We start from the raw sequence: 15,259 nt of genomic DNA on the forward strand, positions 1-15,259 counted from the left end.
AAAAATTAAAAAATCAACATTTTATTATAATCACAAATTACCGATCTAAAAGATAATCACTTTTTTTTTCAAAAAAACATCTAAAAGACCCATTGATCCCGATAAAAAAATCACACCGTAAATTTCAACCTATAAGAGAATTAGAGGTTTTTTTCACCTCCTAAAAACAACAGGCTTCTAAGTGTATAAGTATCCCTTAGTTCTAGTGTAAGGAAAGAATTTCTTCCTTAACTTAATGACAATTTCTTTTTAATAATGCGAATATTTTTTACTCACCAGAAAAAGTTTAGAATTATCCATTTTTTCTATGTAATTACAAAAAATGCTATCTCTAATATAAACGACTCGAAACTGATGGAGAATCAAATATGGAACCTGATTATATACAAAAATAATTGCATAACTATGAAACAAGACGTGCTGGTTTTTTGGGCTTATCACCAAAAAGGCAGTGAACTTTGAAATCGCTGGGCTTATCACCAAAAAGGCAGTGAACTTTGAAATCGCGTCATTCCCCTGGCAAAGAGTGTGTTGACCTGTAACTACTAGAAAAAACCTGTTTGTACGGGGGCGTACTGCCAGGGAACGTAAAGTGGGCAAATTCAATATGTAATTACTACTTCCGCACACACTCAAAATCAAAACCCTCCGTACACTATTCTTGTATTCTCCGATCGTTCTGTTCTTCATATTAAATAAAAAAAAAACAAAGAAGTTTTTTTCAACTGAAATTAATGAGCAACATTAAAACTTAAAACCAACAGAAAATATTTTGTGTATGAGGGGGGTTGCTCCTTCTCAAAACTTCGCTCTTTACGCTAATGTTCTTAATACTTTTAAATAAAGGTTCTTATTATTCTAATTAAACGAACCTTTTGTTTCAAGAGTCGTTCTTAAAGAATTTGAAAACAATTAAAATTTAATCATAATAATGGAGATGTTGAGAAGGAGCAATACCCATTAAGATTCATTAAGATTATATAACTTATAGGGGGTGTTTCCCCCTTTTTTTGAAAAATCAGGCAAATTTTCTTAGCAACATAAGCCAATTCTTTTGATATATCTATTGGAATCAAAATTTAGTTTTTAGAGTTTCGGTCACTATTAAGCCGGGTCGCTCCTTACTTGAAGTTCATTATCACGAATTATTCGATTCTCAGGTAAAGTGATAAACAATTTCATTCAAGTCTCCATCCACATGATAAAATACGGGCACTCCTTTGACCTTTTCCTCCCAATAAACTGTATTTTTGACCCAGTAGTAAACTATAAGCTCTCACTTCAATTAATAACTTTATTTCATTTTATTTAAACCTGCAATAAAAAAACTAATGTAAGATTACTCTAAATCTCCTTCGACCAACAATAAAGACTCAGAGAAGCCAAAAGCAGAAGCTGTGCCTGCTGAGCCTGAATGTTCTGGCTCTGTAGAATCCTTATAACTAATCTACTCACTTGGTCCCTCATATCCTAACGAAATCAACTTTTTAATACCAGACAAGAATTATATGTAGATTTTAACAGTACCACAGATATTGATGGTTGGGGGTAAGTGAAATAACTCCGTGAGCTTAACAGGAGTCTATCCTGCTCAGAATGAATATCTGGAGGAATCCTCGTAAGTTGAATTGAAAAGATGCGAATCAAAAAACATTATAATGGGCAGCTCCATATCTTGAAGAAAGTTTTTATCAGTGTGTTAGAAGAACTATCAGTGTCTCGGTAATACCATATTTTTGGATCCCCGAATGACTATACCTTAAAACTATTAAATAAAAAAATATAGCTACTATTACTACTAGTAGTAACTCATTGCAGCGTGGAAATGCTCAAGACGAACATAGCTATGCACGCTGCTTCTCCATCCTAACTCAAGTTTATTTATTCTGCTGAAATCCTCCCTTTTTAAGACCTCTTAAGAAGTTTAAATTTCTATGAAAACTTCCTTATCACCCCTTTTCATGGTTGGCCAAAAAGGAGAATCTTTGGAAATATGTCATCTTTCGTCTGCAGAACGTGTCCTAACTATCTCAGCCTTACTCTCATTGTAGGCCTAGATAGTGAGATAAAACCACATTTTTCTTACAGCTTACTGTTTGTAATACGGTATAACTAATACTGCTAGCTGTGCTTCTAACTTTTCTCCCCGAGACTACATCTGCTACATTACCAACTATTTTCCTAAAATAATTCTATCTATCTTGTACACAGTCTAATTTTAGACTCTTGGTTTAATATTCAACTGTTCGAGGAAGGTTCCTCACAAGCCCTTATTCTGGAGTATACCAACGTCATAACTTCTCGGAATGAATTTACCCTGCTAGATATCAGTTTCAGGCTAACCCTGTACTTAAACATCAGTAACAGCACTCCTATATATTCTGGTATATTGTATCGGTTCTGCAAGTCTTCTACTTACCATAACATAATCTATAACTTGGGTCGTTTTACCATCATGCAGTGTTGTGATAGTTGGGTTGCATAATAGTGAAAGATTCAGTACATTTTTTCTCTGACGTATATGTATCAGTGAAACTTTTTCTTTAAGTCAGCAAGTCAGTACATTTACTCTAAAATTCAGTATTTTTTACTATTGTCATTATTAGACCTTATTGCTCATAGTTGAAAAAATGCTGATGCCTCGTGACTTTTCTTTATCTCTTCCTTTGTGGTCTGAACAGTGGCGGATCCAGGAAGCGTGCCGCTCTAGCTTAGTCTAAAGTAGTGTAATTTACTTAATTAACTCAAGCCTGCGTTAATTAAATTTTCTCCTAAAGCAAGTTAATCGCACGGGTCCCCCTCTTTTGCCCCCCCCCCTAAAAAAATGCTGGATCCGCCCCTAGGTCTAAAGTTACTCAATAGGGTTTGTGCAAATTATTTGTAAATCATATAAGTGTAGCGGGATATAAGTGGGCTATCATTTGCTTCCGGTGTGAATTACATAGACCCTGACGCCGGGCCGATGAAGGAAAACCGGTGGCGTTGGGGTCATTTGTGTGTTGATGGCGAGTGGAATGTTTACCCTATTAGAAGTTGATAGTGGAGTTGATGGCAATAATACAAGAGCACCAAACATTGCGGTGGAAATCACGAGAAAATCACGGCTTTGTCTGGAATGGGATGAAGTATATGCAAGATATGTGATATCCTTGAGCAAATTTAAACTGGAGGATCAATTATGTTTCGCTGCAAAAGTTGATATAGCACATGAGAATAGACTTCAATGTGCTTTAAGTGCATTAGTGAAACATATCGAAGGCAATAAACTGTATCGCTAATTGTACATGCTTAGTATTATTGTTGTTGTAATTATTCCATAAAATTGTTTTGAAATCGGAAATGTTCCCTTTCTTTTCTGGTTAGGTTAGGTTAGGGCTAACGAATCAGGGTAAGTCTACAGTCATCAGTCAGAGTGAAAGGATTGAAAAATGAATAAATTTGAGAAAGAGAGAAATAGATCAAATCTGGTGTTTATGGAAAAACATTTGATTTTGGATGACAATTTTCTCGAGTTATCTCTTAAACATAGGATATTCTCTCGAGGAACACTTGACAATATAATGAAAACTGATTCTCTCCCATTGGACTATTGTATGAAACTTTTAAGATGTGATTCAAATGCTTATACTCATTTTATTTATATATTAATTTGAACAAAGCAGAATAATACCGTGGATATACTTTTGAAAACATTGCCAATGGATTCAGTGTAGATGGCTCCACCATTCGAAAGAGGTAACGTCACAGTTACTCCTCTCCCCATTCCCCTCACTGAGTTTATCGAACGAGGATCAGTTTCGTTTTAGCTGTGAGAGAGTTGACATCGGAAACCAAAAAATGTTCTATACATGTGCACTATGCATGTACACTCTTGGCAGTTGGACTCAATGTGAGAATTGCACAATTATTGATGACTATAGTGAAAAGTGTAAATTGTGTAATTATTGTAAATTACATAGAGACTATGCAGTACAAATTAAAGGATGTAGTTCATGTCTTGAGGAGATCTGTGACTCTCACCCTAGAGGGCACATGTGCTCCAATTGTCACTATGATAAATGTGATCAGTGGGAGAATACTTACCCCGCTATGATTGGAAAGAATCCCACACGTGATTTTAGTTTATCTCTACGAGATGGGTATCGTCGTGGATTTAAATTATTCTGGGAGGAGGAGTCAGGTCTACGATTCAACTGTTAGGGTAACAAGACAATTTGGTTTCTACGTCATTGTTGTGATGACACTAACTACTATGACTATAAACCAAGTAATTTTTATTTCGCAGTTACCGAATGTGATTCACCATTTGAAACACTGTATGCGATATTGCTTCAAATAGACAGATTGAAACTCGTAAATTTCATAATATGAATGCAAATAGTATCATTGACTATACAAAGAGATATGACATTAGTGAAGTTACATTATACTGTAGAAAATATGACCCTGACTTTGCAGTCAATCAAGATGAATATGCAGTGAATCCAAATGATTTACCAGCATTAGTGGTTCACGACAGTTGCCTATACACCGAAGAAGAAAAAATCTAAAGTGAAGACTTAAAGACATTGTTATATATATATATGTATTTTATTAATAAACAAATTCACAAACATTTTTTAAGCACTTTACTCTTAGGGCACTGAAATCAATACTGTATAGGTCTGAGAGGATATTTTCAGCTCGAAAGTCGTCAGATTTTGATTCTTGGGTCACTGCTGAAGATATTAACAATACCCAATGATTTCTATGTGACTTTCATGTCCAATGTTTCTGATTCTCTCTACAATGATCTGAATAGAACAAGTGATTTTTGGACGAAACTCTCCCCCACCATCAAATTCGACGACAATGGAAAGTATGAAGTGGCTCTTGTCGACTGTATTCTCAAAAATACCTACGACATCCAGAGAAAAGATTGTAAATATGAAATAAAAATTAGGCCCTATGATTGGCCACCAATATCCTCAGGTGATCAAGAACAAATTATAAAAATCAATTGGATGAATTATCCATATATTGAAGTACCCTACGAGTAACTCACCTGTATGAATTATTTACGTCGTTCTATTAATAAAAGAACTTTCTGCTCGTAAAAAATGAGCTTTTCATTTCAATTATTCAAAGGAAGAGGACAAGATCTACATTAGTTCACCTATTGCCAGCGAGAAGTTTATTATCAATGATAACCTAAAGGATGTTCTTGGCTTTAAGCTCAATATAATCAACGGTAAAAGTGCGAAAAACGATAATTTCATTTTCGCTGACTACCCTCCTGCATTCTCCACAATCACCTGCATATTTCTATACGCTTCCTTTTTGGAAACATATTGATTCGGTAATTCAAATGTTCCCCTTCTACGTGTCCTTGAATGAAAAACCAATCAAGAGCATATTCACCACTACAATATAAAGCATCTTCAGTATATTCCCGTAAACACTTCCTATTTGGAACTCTGTTAGTTAACACTAAGAACTGAATTGGGTGATTCCATAGCAATTTCAAAGGGTTTGGAAGTGATTACATGCCATTTTCGTCCCACCGTTCAACAAGATGTCTGATAAAAAAGTGGTATTCACTTGTTCTTATATTGACTGTTATGTTAATACTCTTGTACCAAGACAACAGGGCAATGGCATGGAATATTACAAGGGTCGCTAGTTAATGTCTGGCTATGGTCTTGGCAGTTGGTTTGCTAAGCTGTTTCGCTCTTCACTACCACTGGCTACAAAATATCTTGTACTGGCTGCGACAGATTTTGCCTCCTCTACACTATACGATTGGGGCTCTTGCAAGGATTTTAAAAAAAGTGCTACGGAAAACCTTAGGTCCAGTGCGCGAACCCTTGGCAAGTGATTAAAACAAAATGGTAAAGGTTTAAAAAGGTCGAGAAACAATGCATCACTCATCAGTCTCTACTCAGGTCGGAAACGAAAGACATCTCCACTCTTGTCAAAGAAAAGAAGGAAAAAGCCGAAACGTAGTGTAAACAGAAGAAGAAGCCCCAAGAAGAGAATTGTTAGATCGAAACTAGTTTCCATTTCCTAAGATGTCCTACTTACCGCATAAGAATTATCTACTATCAATCAACTCTTCATTGACTCTATTCAATGCTGAAAATTTTGATGTGAGTGTCAAGCATGGATACTATACACAATTTTATCCTCATCAACCCCTCTCTGATAATATCCACTTTCAAATTTATTCCAATGAAGACTACTTTATGGACATGTCTTCAACATTTATAGATTTACAAATGAAAGTCCGGAAATCCGATAATACAATGCCAATTCGGGCCTATGGAATATCCTATGAAAATTGTATATTGCATAATTTATTTCGTCAAATTAGTGTCTTCATCAATGGCACGCTGGTGAGCACAAGCAACAATCTCTCAAATTATACAAGCTATATGCAATTCATGCTGATGACACCCAAGTCATGCAAGGAATTGAGAGGCACCTCCAATGGATATGAATATTTTACTAATACTGATAGTACAGATGCACTTAAAAATGCTATAACTAGTGAATTACATCTAGTTGGAAAAATATATCATGAAATATTTAATATACCCCAATGGCTGCCGCCCAATGTTAAAGTGGATATAAAACTGACGCTTGCACCCTCCAATTTAATATTGAGAAAAGAACTTGCTGCCAATCGTGATGTAAGTCTCTCCCTCACCTCGGCAATACTTCATGTACACAAACAACAGGTTATGAGTTCTGTTGCTTTGGTGGCAGTGGAAAAACTGAGAGCCAATGGAAATAATATTAAACTACTTGTTCCTCATACAATCACCAATCAACGTCATATTGCCATGGGGTCACGCACCTTCACCGGTTCATCCTTTATAAATGGTTGAAATTCCGTCAAAACTCGCTTTAGCATTTGTAAAAAGCGCTAGTGCAATAGGATCATGGACTGGATGCCCACATAAATTCGAGATGTTTGAACTTTCATATCTTGCGTGCAAAGTAAACGGCATCCCACTCTACAATCTATCTTTAGATAAATCCTATAGAACATTGTATGAGTTGACCATGCAAACCCTAGATCATGATTCGCAACTATTTGAAAATGGTATAACCGAAGATATGTTTTCTAAAACACATGGTATCATCGTTCTGAATTTGTCTGGCACACAGGATATGAGTATAGTGCGTACGGAGAGTGTGCGTTTAGAGTGTACATTTGCCGACCCATTGGCTGAGAGTATTGCACTAATCTCACTAAATCAATATGAAACCTATTGGGAAATCACTCCTGAAGGCAGTGTTCTATTAGACTTGGCGCCATGAACACCATTCTAATAATCAATGTATTTAATATGAATCCCTATACGTCCCAGTGCAAATTCTATTGTCTACCCTCGGACTTTCTTTGAAAAATCCAAAGCGTCAACAATACCTTGATTATTGTTAATAGCAGTCCGTCGACTGTGTTGACGGGTCATTGGCTGTGCAGCTTTCAAACAATGAAGACTATTGAATATTTTGATCCTCTTGGTCTACCCTACACATTCTACACACCCAACATCTGCAACTATATTGAGAGCAGTGGGATAACTATTATTCAAAATCGGAAGAGGGTGACTTATTGTTGCGACTTTCTTAAATTTGGTAATTTTTGTGAGCATTTGGAAATCAAAGCTTAAACTTAATAACTGATACTAAGTGTCCTAACATTTTGCTTGGATTAAAAGCGACGAACTAGGATGAAAATCTCAACATCTTCCTGAAGCTACTTCAGTCTGCATATTACTTCATTTAATTGTATTTAAAACGGGTGAGTTTTTTATTTTTTACCAGAAAATACTGGCACATAATTTTTCTTCATACTGAATAAACCATTAAGTGTTTTTTGTTTCTTGAAACCTCTACAGTAGGGTTCTCTGATACGCTGAATATGATGGTGTGATTTTCATTAAGGTTCTATAACTTTTAGGGGGTCTTTTCCCCTTTTTTCGAAAATCAGCCAAATTTTCTCAGGCACGTAACTTTTGATGGGTAAAATTAAACTTGATGAAACTTATATATTTGAAATCAGAATTAAAATTTGATTCTTTTGATGTATCTATTGGTATTAAAATCCCGTTTTTTAGAGTTTCGGTTACCATTGAGCCGGGTCGCTCCCTACTTACAGTTCGTTACCACGAACTGTTTGATATAGCGTTTAGCGATAAGATATAACGAAAAAACTAATAAATCGAGCGCAAACTCGTTAAACTAGACTAACTATATTCCTGCTAGCCAGAATATAGTATTTCCCTAATTATAAAAAATATATACATATTACAAATTCAGTCATAAGGAGAAAGTGAGGTAGACAGCCCTCCTAACTTCGTCTGTCCCGGGCAGCCCCCGGAGTAGACAAGCATGAGGATCACCTCCATATGCAAAGTTCAATCGTGTATCAATGCATAACCCCAAACCACGATAATTCAAAACTTACTTTTAATCTTAATGGAGAATTCAAATGCCGATCTGAGGAGCTTTCGATGTATTGAACCTCGGAAGGCTTGATTATTTGGATGTTTGATAAACTGAGAGTTCCTTCAGGATAGATTTTACCTCTTCTGAAATCAATTTTATGGGATATTTTATTCAAAAAACGTCATGCCAACAACATAGTCAAACACGGAATTCCAGAATGTACTAACTGTGTTGTATGATGGAGGTTTATCATAACAATGATGAGATTTACCTCCATCATAAGACATATTTGGTATCTTTAATAATACGGCATTAGAAATCTTGATTACACGTGTAGACGATAGGTCAAAGTATAACCCTATTCTAGAAATATTATATTATAATTATTATTAGCACGATAGAAAACATATAAAACGCAGTATTTGCTACTTAAATACTTAATAACTGCTTCTCACAGCAGAACTCAACAACAAAAAACTTTAACCCTAAGATCAACAAAAATAATATTCTTTCAAAAATTATACTAAAGTAGTCCGAAGTTAATCACAAGAAAAGATGACCGGAAATAACCACCACCCTAACTTTCTCTAAAATTTACAAAATACTAGACAACCTAAAACATTCATTCGGCAAAAAATATGTGCGAGTTGTTATTGCATTAATTATAACCAAGGTTTCTCAGTTGGGTAATTGGCGGTAATGTAAGGATCAAGCATTAATATATATATATATATATATATATATATATATATATATATATATATATATATATATATATATATATATATATATATATATATATATATATATATATATATATATATATATATATATATATATATATATATATATATATATATATATATATATATATATATATATATATATATATATATATATATATATATATATATATATATATATATATATATATATATATATATATATATATATATATATATATATATATATATATATATATATATATATATATATATATATATATATATATATATATATATATATATATATATATATATATATATATATATATATATATATATATATATATATATATATATATATATATATATATATATATAAGGGTAGTAAAGATGTGAGACATGATTTGCCTGCATGTAGGGATATAATAATCAACCAAATAATAAATATAGGGTTTCTGTCAATCTAAATAACAGATGCAGGCCTGACTAATCTCTCAAAATTGTCCATGTAAGCCTACTAAAAGAAAAAAAAATCTGTTCCAAAACATTCAAGTCAAATATGAACTGAAGATTTTGGCAAAAATTCACTAATTGAAAGTAGTTATAAGTAAAATCGTATCTTTTTCTTGGTGACAGTGGATATTTAATCCGCATGTAAGATGTGTGATGATGTGAAGATTAAATTATCAAAAGAAAGCCATCTTTTATCAGCGAAATAAAAAGGTTCTTTTGAGGCTTGAAATAAATTCAATTATTTAAAGAAACCCTGCAAATCACTAAGAAAAAAAGGGAACATGATAAGATACCCAAGCCAGCAACAATTAAGTAATCGTAGACTAGAAAACGTAACCTCATGGAAACTTGAGAAAAGACATAGTGCAGATAACATTAATGATTATTAAAAGAATGGGGACTTATTGATGATTCATTAAAAGAATGGGAGCTTATTAGAACAGTAGAAAATCTTGACTGTCCAACACTACATTATCTTCTAAGATCTCGAAGGACAATCTTGGAACATAAGATGATCCTAAGATTAATGGCAAGATTGGTTCATTATAACTTTAGTGCGCGTGCAATGACGAGAAAACTCGAACACACCAGACTAAGTTCCAATCTGGGTTTCCGAATTTTAACACAAAGAGTCCCAACAACAAAATATAGCATATTGTCGGATTTTATCGCCGACAATATTTGGTACGATCAAGATGATAACAATATAACTACAATTTGTCCCATTAAATTTGTCTCCATACTAATAGACCAAGGACATAATTTAAAAGGTGAAAGCTTTCTTAAGACCTTATGCGTCAACTGTGTAAATAACACGTATCTAAACCCAATAAACCCTTCAATGGGATCCGCTATTTTTCAAGTTACCCCAAGAGACTATAAAGACATAAAGAAAATAATCTTGAATTTCTTCCAGAAGACGAAAATTTTGGAAGAAAAATATTCCCTGGTTTGACGTAATCGTGCGTGAGAAACTATGCTGTTGCCAATCACACGTAAACTTAAGTTTTTCCGTAGTAAAAATAATAAATGACCAATTGTCTTTATCTCAGCTGTGCCGGAAAGTCATTCGACAAAATATGCGAAGGAATGACATAATGGCCACACTGGAGGGCTTGCACCTCCCAAACCAGTTATTAGTGTATTTAATGTACTTAAATAAACCTGAAAGGGCAAAAAATAATATAATATTTGAACTCAGGTTTCTCAGCTCAAATGTTTCGTCATGGGAAAACTATCGACATCTCGATATGCTTGCATCTCCAAGTTCAAAGGCGGCACTGCCGGATGATGCACCTATATTGAAATTAAAACCCAATGTTAGTGGAAGAAACTGTATATATAAATAATCTCGTTGAAACGAATAATAAAAGAACCTTCTAATTTTACCTGAAGTGTTATGTCTGTGTAGATTATTATTGTTATTTAAAAAAAAGTGCGTTATATGAATAAACCAGTAGTGTATTAATATTTATAAAACTATGAATTAGAGTGAATATCACGGGGTCTAAATACATTGTTAGTATATTGACAAAAAAGGTAGTTTCTCGAAAATCTCAACACTTTAAGCCTATATGGAACTCATTATAAATCGAGCGCAAACTCGTTAAACTAGAGTAAGGAACTTTAGGGAATCAAATTACGTCCGAATACACAAATAGCTAGGTGCAAAGTGGCACCGGTGAAAAAGTAGTTCAACTTCAACCTGAAGTTACCTTGTTTTACATTCAAAGTATACATTCATTATTGGTTAATATGGAGCTTTAGATGACTCGAATTACGTCGAACGAATAAGTACCCAATGTATGAGGAAATACCGGTGAAAAGGTAGTTTGACCTCAACCTAGAGTGTACCATGATTATAACTAATCTTGAAAAGTTAACTGGACAAAAGTCAATAGAAACTACCTTTCATTTCAGAACAATGGCCAAAGCAATTATCGATACAGAGTTCAAAACTATAAAGCACGCAAAAGAAAATGTCATATACTCAGCGGCAATGATCATTGTGAGTAAATCAGGGGAAGAAGTCTTCGCGAAAAAATGGAACGTCAAGTATGACTTAAGGAAATATGACGTTGAAACCTATAAATTTGGTCTAGGTTTAGCAAACACACCCAAATATCGACCCGCGAGAGGGAAATTGGGAGTAAAGGCCAAGTACCTCCATTATATTCAACATGAGATAAGAAAATTGCAAAAACAATATAAAGTTCGGTACTGGTACGTTAAAGGACCATGTCAGACAAATTCATTGCTTCTTGACAAATGTAGAAAACAAAAATTAGTTTATAAAATTGAGGGAAATTCAAACTGCGTAAAATACCAAGGTCAACATGACCCCCTCCAAGAAATAAAATACTACAAACAATATCTATATAATCCAAAAAGCGTAATATATAGAGAGAAAAGAAAAGAAATTATATTTAAAAGAATAAAAACTTATGAATCAAAATCAAAAGCAACCAAAAAATCAAGAAAACCGTCTCTATTGAAATAAATTGGTATGACGTAAATCAAAGACAACCCACGCACCCCCTACGTTAAAAGAGAAATTCTTGAATGAAATCAATTAAAATAACCATCCCCCCAGCCTAAGAATGAGCCGTATGTCTACCATAAGCAATCAACGAATTCTATTACCACGAATTTTAATCTCACCTTGTTTCCTTCCCCGCAAAAAAAAAGAAAAGAAAATCCCATATAATAGGAATCAAAATTCTCATTCGTTTATCAATCATAAGAAATCTTCCTATATTATGTTTAATGAAATATTAATTCCGGAAACAGCAAAAAAAGGATGTGGCTAACCAATTCCATGATAATCTTCGTTGCCCAAACTATAGCCCAAGATATCGTAAAGCATAGAATAATCTTCAAACATGAGAATTCGTTACTTGCTAGTCACAATGCCTGGAAGATATTTATGAAACTGGATCCCAAACTGTTTGAAACCCTATTTCAGCAATTCATCAGACTAGAAAAGAATAGTAATGAATTGAAAGACTCTATATTCCAATTCTTAAAATCGGACAAGAGCCTGCAGACAACAAAACACATGCACCACAAGGAAAATAAAGGAGATCTACCCCCCATTATTCCTAAACTAAAATCGAAATTCCTAATAGATGACTTTGACAACAAAGAAAATACAGGAGATCTACCCCCCATTATTCCTAAACTAAAATCGAAATTCCTAATAGATGATTTTGACAAGAAAATGGCAGAGATTGTTAAAGCTCTTGGAAACAACAACAGAGAAAACAGAAGGAAAAGAGCATTAAGTAATATGAACGGTTCCAAAGCGAACATACTACGACAAAATATACCACAAGTTCCTTTTTGACAACTTCCGAGAAAAATAAAATCTATGATGGAAATTACGCCATGCTAAATGAATTACCAAGCATATGGACATACCTCAAACAACTATGGCAAGACCATACTGCGAGCAACGTTACTAAGAAAGTATCACCAAAAGAAATAAAGAAAAATATAGACATGCCACAAAGAAAGAAAAATACCAGGACAATCACGCCCAAACTCAAGACGAGAACAGAGGAAATACAGCCCTCACTAACGGATGTCACAACCAATGCAAGCCCAGAGTTAATCAAACCCCATTAACTGTCCCAAGAAAAATTAATTACGATACCGCATTTGAAACCAACGACGTTCACAAAATGGTCACGGTCCACAGGACCAACATTTACAAAGACCAACTCCTTCGGCAACATGTATATAAAATTAAGGGCAAGACTCCCAGTATTGCATACCGAAACCCAAACTGTATTAGTTCAAGGATACCGTTCGGATAAAAAAAGGAAATTTACTGAAAGTTAAAAGAAAGAAAAATATGTACCCGAAAAATGCTGGACAATTGACGGCAAATATACATGTGCCAGACTGGCCATGGCCGACGAACCAGCCAAAAACTACGTCGAATCGTTACATGAGCTAAATGAGAAAAATGCCCTTCTTAATCACCAATCCTTCTCAATATTGTATAGATAGAGACTGCAAGCACTATTTGAATTATTCAATACAGAAAAACGAAAGTTAAAGCAAAGTACCACAAGAATCTTCGAAGTATTCTTTCGAAAAAGCAAATACCGCAGATCAGCTAGTCTAATACCAATCGTAGAAGAATTAGCTTCACGCTTATTTGGGCTATCGACTGAAGAAGGCCTGAATATCCTAAGGAAAAACGTAAGAAAACTAAATAACACCATGAACGTTACCTTACACGTCCAAAAAATTTAAGCCAGTATAGCCAATTATCAGAGAGGCAAAATTGAGGCAATTTCAAAGAAAATATCAAAGACAGTAAGTATAATGAATTATTTAAAGAATGAAGTAGATCGTGTGATTTTTAATTCAAGTCTCACCATGGTATCACCAGACATAGTTACAATGTGAGTACTTAACTTGGCAACCGTCGTGAGTAAATTCGAATGTGCATTATTCGCCCTTACTGGAGGAACCCTGTCATATGAACTGGTGGACCCTTCGAACCTACAAAGTATCCTAGATGAAATAAAAACACAACTAACGTTCGGTCTACACCTACCAACAGAACCAGAGGTAGCAAACCTATTCCACTATTACACCAAGCTAAAGATTCACATCACGGAAATAAACAAACAACTATTTGCAGTAGTAACAATTCCATTAATAAATCAACAATCCATATATGACTTGTGTAAAATTTCTTCGTTTCCAGCCAATATAGGTAAAACTAATTCGTTCATGACTATCTCCCCCAAAGCGCAATACTTGCTAGTTGATCAAGATAGGAGGAAAAACGCATTAGCAAATCCACAGGACCTTAAGGAATGTGTAGCATTCAAAAACCGAGTATGTCAACAAACCCTGCCTATATATAACGTAAAACCTGGATCCTGTATGTTAGATATATTTTTAAAATAGACTCAACAAGAAGAAATTCCCAATTCATGCGAAGCGCTAGTAGGTAGTACAAAACGGGAAATATTTATTCATCTCAGAAATGATCTGTGGATATTTTCTGTTCCAAAAGAAACTGTCGGGACAGTCTTGTTGTAATAACACAGAAAGAATCGACCCAAGCTACAGAACTGAACTACTATTACAAGACGTGGGAACAATAACCATAAAACAAGGGTGTCGATTAGTAACCAAAGAAGCCACGGTGCAAACACCAGTGATAACTACAAGCACGAATATAATAAGCCCCAAGGTGACCAATTTCAAACCAGTCAATTTATTGCATACAATTCCTAATATTGAAAACGAAGAAATAAAAGCCAAAATATGGTCAAAAATAGAGAACGTCAAAGGAACCTTACCATTAACAAAAATAAGAGAAGCCTTAGACTCCCAGATTCCCCTATTTACTGATGAAGACAAAGATACAAAGATTGACGTATGTAGAAAGTAGATACCGACTATTCTCAACAAATTTTTGGTGGAGTATCCTCCTGACGGTAGGATTTGTATTCATGATCTCTCTGACTATAAGAATGCTATTGACCCTGAATTACAGAAGAATTATGATAACACGTAGAAAAAGGGCAAGGTCAGATCACATCGAGTCGAGCATG

This window comes from Artemia sp. Qi Xiang Cuo, chromosome 6 (genome assembly GCF_049724085.1).
Source record: "Artemia sp. Qi Xiang Cuo chromosome 6, ASM4972408v1, whole genome shotgun sequence".
NCBI classification, from domain to species: domain Eukaryota; kingdom Metazoa; phylum Arthropoda; class Branchiopoda; order Anostraca; family Artemiidae; genus Artemia; species Artemia sp. Qi Xiang Cuo.